The sequence below is a fragment of the Mercenaria mercenaria genome, unplaced genomic scaffold (genome assembly GCF_021730395.1).
Source record: "Mercenaria mercenaria strain notata unplaced genomic scaffold, MADL_Memer_1 contig_987, whole genome shotgun sequence".
In the NCBI taxonomy this organism is placed as follows: Eukaryota; Metazoa; Mollusca; class Bivalvia; order Venerida; family Veneridae; genus Mercenaria; species Mercenaria mercenaria.
In genome coordinates, this window is record NW_026463906.1 from 55079 (window position 1) to 61657 (window position 6579).

The following is a 6579-nucleotide window of genomic DNA, read 5'->3' on the forward strand; positions in this document are numbered from 1 at the left end:
TTAGTCCTCCATCTCGGATTCATGTGGGGAAGTTGGCAGTTACTTGCGGAGAACAGCTTTGTACTGGTACAGAATCCAGACACACTGGTTAGGTTAACTGACCGACGTTACATGACTGAAATACCGTTGAAAAACAGCGTTAAAGCCCTGCTCCCGTCCTACCTTTTAACCTTGAATTGTCACTGAAAAAGCATGAAAATCCTGACTATGAACAGTGACGCCTGTCAAAATAGAGTCTATTTTATATAAAATTCTATATGAAATACCTGTGGTTTTGCGTGCTAAAGTGTGGCACGTGGCCGTTAACTGTTACCTATTGTAATCATGGGTTGCATACACACAAAAGAATCTGAATAGCTGCGGAGCAGGGCTTTAAACCCAAAAACAAGCAAACTAAGAGTTTTGTTTTTACTTTTTAAGCGATTAAAGCTGAGCAAAGTGCAATTGAGCATTAGACAGACTTACGTCGATTTGATGCCAGGTGTATCTGTTATCATGGACTTTTGTAAATCGCAGACATTTAATGATGTACTTGTCATACGGCTCCCAACTGAAGATTGTTCTGCGCCGCATAATACGCCTGGTTTGCCTAAACAATCGCTCTCTATCCATACATGAGTACCTGCAGCAACTGTTAAAGCTGAATAAGGCATTTCGGCTTCGTCGGTATCAAACACACTGACTGTAACATTTCTTCTCTGTGATTTGATAACCCTACTGCCGTTGGTACCCAAGTGAAACCTAGTGTTTCTTCCGCAAGGATGAGTCAAAATGATTTTCAACGGTGTATGATAACGGTTTTCTACTTTTGTATAACGATTGCCCATTTTTCTTTGGCAAATCACCAGCCAGACCTGAAAATAAAACTTAATCGGTTGTGAATGAGTAACACGTTATACGTTTCTCCATCGTCCTTGATACGTACACACTTGTTACACACACACGCACACACGCACACGCACACACACACACACACACACACAGACAAATTACCAATCACTTAAATGTGTTTGTGAAGATAACATACACTGAACAATATAGCTAATCCGCCATTTGTTATTTTGCCATTGTCTTAAAACAGACTGAAATACTTTCTTGAAAGTATGTCTACTCTTAGAACAATTTGTCGCAAATAAATTTCAAAATGGCTATAAAATCAAACGATGGCATTATATGAATTTATTTATTTTACGACTTTGGCCCATTTTATAAAGTCACAAAAATACACTAAATGTCTAGAATTTACAAAATAGCAAAACGAGTTAACAGTGAAAATCAAAGCACTGAGAGTACTGATGGGTCGGGGACATTTCAGCTATTTTTATATTAGATTATAACATGGCAGAATAGATTTACTCTGGAAATCGGTTTACGTCTGTTATAACAAGTTTCTTGCATGCGCTGTTGTTACTCACAAACCAGTAAGATTGTACTATATAACTTTGAAATATGTCAAAATATTCTAAAACTCACATACGAACACGAATTCAACCTTATTGTATGAATCCTATATGTCAATTCAAAGAGATATTTGTGTATTCAAGGTTTAAGTCTAATATTTTACATAACAAATGCGCGATATGTGTACCTACACTGATTTGGGAAATTAAGACTATTAACTTGAAATGACCGTTATGACAGCTAACAAGAGCTGTCACAGGAGACAGCGCGCTAGACTATTTCGATTTTGGATAGGGAAACGTGACACATCTGAGGAAACTGGAGCTGTCGCTGGAGTGTTTAATGACTCCAATGGTGGATGAAGATATTGCACAATAGCTTGAGTCTGTGTCAAATGTATTAAGTAATAAGAGAGGTAAAGGTAAAGTTTATCAAAACACTACATGAATATAATTCTAAGCATAAAGAGGACATAATTCATAAACTATTGGTGAAAGAGTTATGCATCTTGTGTCCTATAATGTGGGTGATGATGTGGAACAGCTGCTTCAAGTTTGAATAAAATGCATGTCGTTATAACTGAGATACAGCGAAAATGCATCTAAATTAACCTAAAATTCTGAGTAAAAGGGACGTGGGGGGGGGGGGGGGGTCATAATTTCATGAAAAAATAGTGCCAGAGGTATGCCTCTTTTGTCATGACGTGGGAGGAACAACTTTTTTAATTTTGAATCAAATCCATTCAGTAATAACTGAGAAAGAGTGAAAGTGTATCAAAACTTTTACCTGAAATTCTAAGTAAAAAGGGCATAAGTCATGACATATTGGTGTAAGAGTTATGACCCTTGTGTCATAAGATGTGAGTGATAATGTTGAACAACTATTTTAAGTTTAAATCGAATCAGTTTAGTAACAGCTGAAATATAGTAAGAGTGCATCAAAACTTTAACCTGAAATTCTAAGTAAAAGTGGGGATTATTAATTAAATATTAGTACCAGACTTATGGGCCTAGTGTCATATGATGTTGGAGATGATGTGGAATGACTACTTTCAGTTTTAATCAAATCCATTTAGGAATAACTGAGATAGAGATAGAGTGAAAGTTATCAAAACTTTAACCTGAAATTTTAAGTAAAAAGGGGATAATTCATGAAATACTGGTGTGAAAGTTGTGGCCCTTGTGATATATAATGGGGTAATGATGAGGAATAACTATTTTAAGTTTAAAGCTAATTCATCATATAATTACAGGGATACTGAGAAAAAAGTTAAAGTGTAAAAAAAAAACTTTAACCAAGGAGGGGACGAGGAAAGACGCCGACGCCGGGGTAAATATAATAGTTCTCAATTTACTTTGTATAGTCGAGCTACAAACAGATCCATATGATGTGGGTGATGATGAGGAGTAACTAGTTTAAATTTGAAACAAATCCATCAAGGAATTACAAAGAAAGTGAAAATGCATTTAAACTTTAACCAAGGTGCGGAATGACGCCGACGCCAGGTCGAGTAGAACAGCTCTCAATACTTCGTATAGTCGAGCTTAAAAGCACCTTCAAGGATATGATGAGTCGGTCCCATTTGCAAGCAGATTTCTATTTAAAAAAAAAACGAGAGAATATTTTTTTTAATCATAATTGTTTGTGTCTAATAAATAGTCTTGTACCTTTATGTGAAACAGGTTCTGACACACTAACTGGATTTGTCAATTCCAAATATGGATTAATTGATGACATTGCACAATAAAGGTGGCTGCCAGCAAACAGATTGTCATTTAGAGTTTCAGTTTGAATATTAGAACAGGTTATTCACAGTAACAAGAAATATAAGGCAACTTGGAACACACTGTCCACCCATTGCCGCTGTTGGAAGACATTCAGCAGCTTCGTTAAAGTCGGCTGTATAAAATAATGAAAACACCATTGCAACAGTTTGTAATAAATATATAATAATATATAAATATAAAGTAGGTCAAGGCTGTAATTACATGCGCTCTAAACCAAGTCCGAGGTGTTTAAGCATAACAATATTCAAGCATAACACAACTGAAAGTCAACTCCAAAATGCGACAGTAACCACTTCAACTTTGAAATATTTTATCAATGTCTTTCCTTTATTGCTTCAAAAATCAAATCCAATATATCAGGATTCGGTTAGGGTTGTAAGATTTTCCATACAATTTTCTTCCAAAAGATGTCAACACAACTTAAAACATACTATATCTATGTTTAAAATAAAAATAGTTAATGCAGTCCAAGCCCCAGGTATGTCAGCGTATCTCAACTGCTAGCCACTAGAATGATAATAAAGACTTTGTCACAAAATTTCAACTTTTGCAATGTTCTCTTTTTTTGTACAAATACAAATTGTTTATTGAAACTAAACTGATACATCGAACAGTATTTTCCATGGCATATAATGAGCAAACAGAATTAGCATAACAAAATTAAAGAGCACATACAAAAGTGTGAACATTTTTTTTTTCAATACTTGTAATGATATAGGAGAGATCGTGTTTGTATACAAGTCCGGTGTATTTTCTAATTTTAGAACTGATAAGAGGCAGAAGCCGATCGTCCATGTTTTTTTTTCTTTGTAAACAGTGATGCTTTTCTAACCGTCTAAACTTTCCTTAAACACAAATTACATCAATAGTTTTTGATCAATGGAAACGTTATAAAACAAGCAATCTGTTGATTACTTTTATTTTTTATTTTTTTTTTGAAATAAAATGGATTAATTATGAACGTTTAACTTACACTGTTTTTTCTAAAAGTAATGAACATCACTACGTCGCATTTAAAGTTATATGCCATTTAAAACGGTTATTCATTGAAAAAGATATTTGAATACAAACGTATGAAAATTGTTAGTATTTCAAATCTTTTTGAATTTTGAAAATCCATAAATGAGCAATAAAGTTATTAAAAAATAAAAATTCTGATTCCTTACGCAGACGGTGTAAAACATCTGTTTTGCCCACACCCAGATAAACAGATGTTAACGCGTGACGTCATGGCGAACTTTCCTTTACTACATCACATAATTTTTCAAGTATCTTAATCATTATGGATATAAAGGAACATATTTTTTCTGCCCTTACTTTGTCACTTTGTGATTGTGACAAATGCAATATTATTTTATAGATCTTCTCTGAGAACTTATGGACATAGGATAAAGACTGGCTGGTTCACATTTCTTAAAAGTTAGAAAAATATATATCATAGTCTATTTAGCTGTAAGCTTTCTGTGAAAATTCCTGGGTGTGACAGTACCACTCAACTCTTAAATTACGTTTGGGAACACAATGTTGACAATTCTTGTAAGTACTGTTTTTACTCCAAATTATTTCAGTACACGTCTGAACTAAATATTTGTAAAAAAGATACGTCTTAACTAAATATAATTTGTAAACAAGACTTGCGGGTGAAGACGCTCATCTGAATTTTTAAATTTTTGTATTTGTAAAATAGAAATATTGTCTTACCTATGATTTTCTAAGTCCGAACGGGGCAATGATTATAGCAAAAAGCCATGTAGAGGTATGATACTTGCGGTGCAGAGTTAGCTATTAATGGCGAATAACTTCTAAAAGTTTTAAAGCAATAGCTTAGACCGTTATAGAGAAAAATTGACAAAAATGCAAAACTAAATCAAGAAACTGATATTTTCTAAGTCCAAAAGGAGCCATAATTCTTGCATAAAGCAGGATGGAGTTATGCTTCTTGCTGTACAGAGCCAGTTATTGATGGTGAACAAGATTTAGTTCACCAAAAGGCTTCTTCTAGCGCATATTAAATATTCTTTTTAAGGCTATACCTAATTGATTAATAGTTCTTTTGAAAACATTCAAAAAAGAAATGGGAGCGAGCGAGCGAAATTTTTACTTTATTTTTTTTCTCAATTTTGTTTTTATCAGAGGCTGGTAGATGATTTTACATGGAGCGAGCGGGTGGGTATTTTGTTTTTCAGCTTCGACCCTTGAGGAGGTCGTTATCATTGTACATGAAGTTAATATTTCTTTAGAAATAACACAGAAACCAATTATTAACAGTGTGACTATCACAGTAGATAGCTTTTCTATATGTTAAGTTTTAAAGACTACATGAATGATTTTGCAAATACACCCTTGCCAAAACTTACTGAATCACTTTGTTTTTATTTTGTATTTATAATGACTAAGGGCTGAGTGACTAATTTTGAATTTTGAATTTTCTACATTAATCTGAAGGCGTGCCCATTTAACGGCAGAGAATGAAGAATACTTAAGACGAAACAGGTACCTAAGTGGAATAATATATCTTCTGAAACCAGGTTAGGTGGCTTCGATACATGAGCAATTTTGTGCCCCTAGTGAAATTCCAACCCACTGAGGTGAGGGGAAAGTAATAAACCACTTGACCTGTGAGACCAAACGGAGTTTGGCATACAAATGCTTTGATATTGCTCGAATCTCACAGGAATAATTTCTTAACAGGTCGGGTCAGGCTAGCTTAAGTTTTTGTGATAGGTTCATTTCAGACAAAAATTATAACAGATGGACAAAGAATGATCCCAACGTTGTCACCCTTTAAAGTGTTATTTGTTGTGCTTTGATTGACATAGAAATTTAGAGTTGAGGAGGTCTGTTTATTTTTTTAGTTTCTTTCTTTCAATCAATTCAAAGCCAATTAACATACAAACAGGGAAAATTGGGGTTACAATAGGACAGATTTTGTTAAACATTATTTTTATATATACACTACTTGTTTGAAAAGCTAAACAATTTTTAAGTCGACTAAATGTATTTTGATAGAATATCTGACTGCTGTTCTAAAGAAGTTATTTTCAAAAAAGATTTGGGCCGCGATAGTGTAATGGATCGGTATCTGTGAACAAACTTTTCTTAAGATAGCAATCGGCTTAAATTTGGCCCTAGATCTAACATACTGAACTAAACAACTGATAACAAATGGTTTGAAAACTTTAAACCTGAACAATAAGTCTATATTTAATTCAAATGTTTTAATTGCATCCTTGTCACTCGTGCACGTCTTACAATATAAATCGGGCTTCTTTTTTTCACTGTATTGAACAATCGTAGAACGTGCCTACTTCATCACCGACCGGCATATCGAAGGCCATGTGTGGCACTAGCACAGACACTCCAGATTTAAAACAAATGATGAGCAACACCA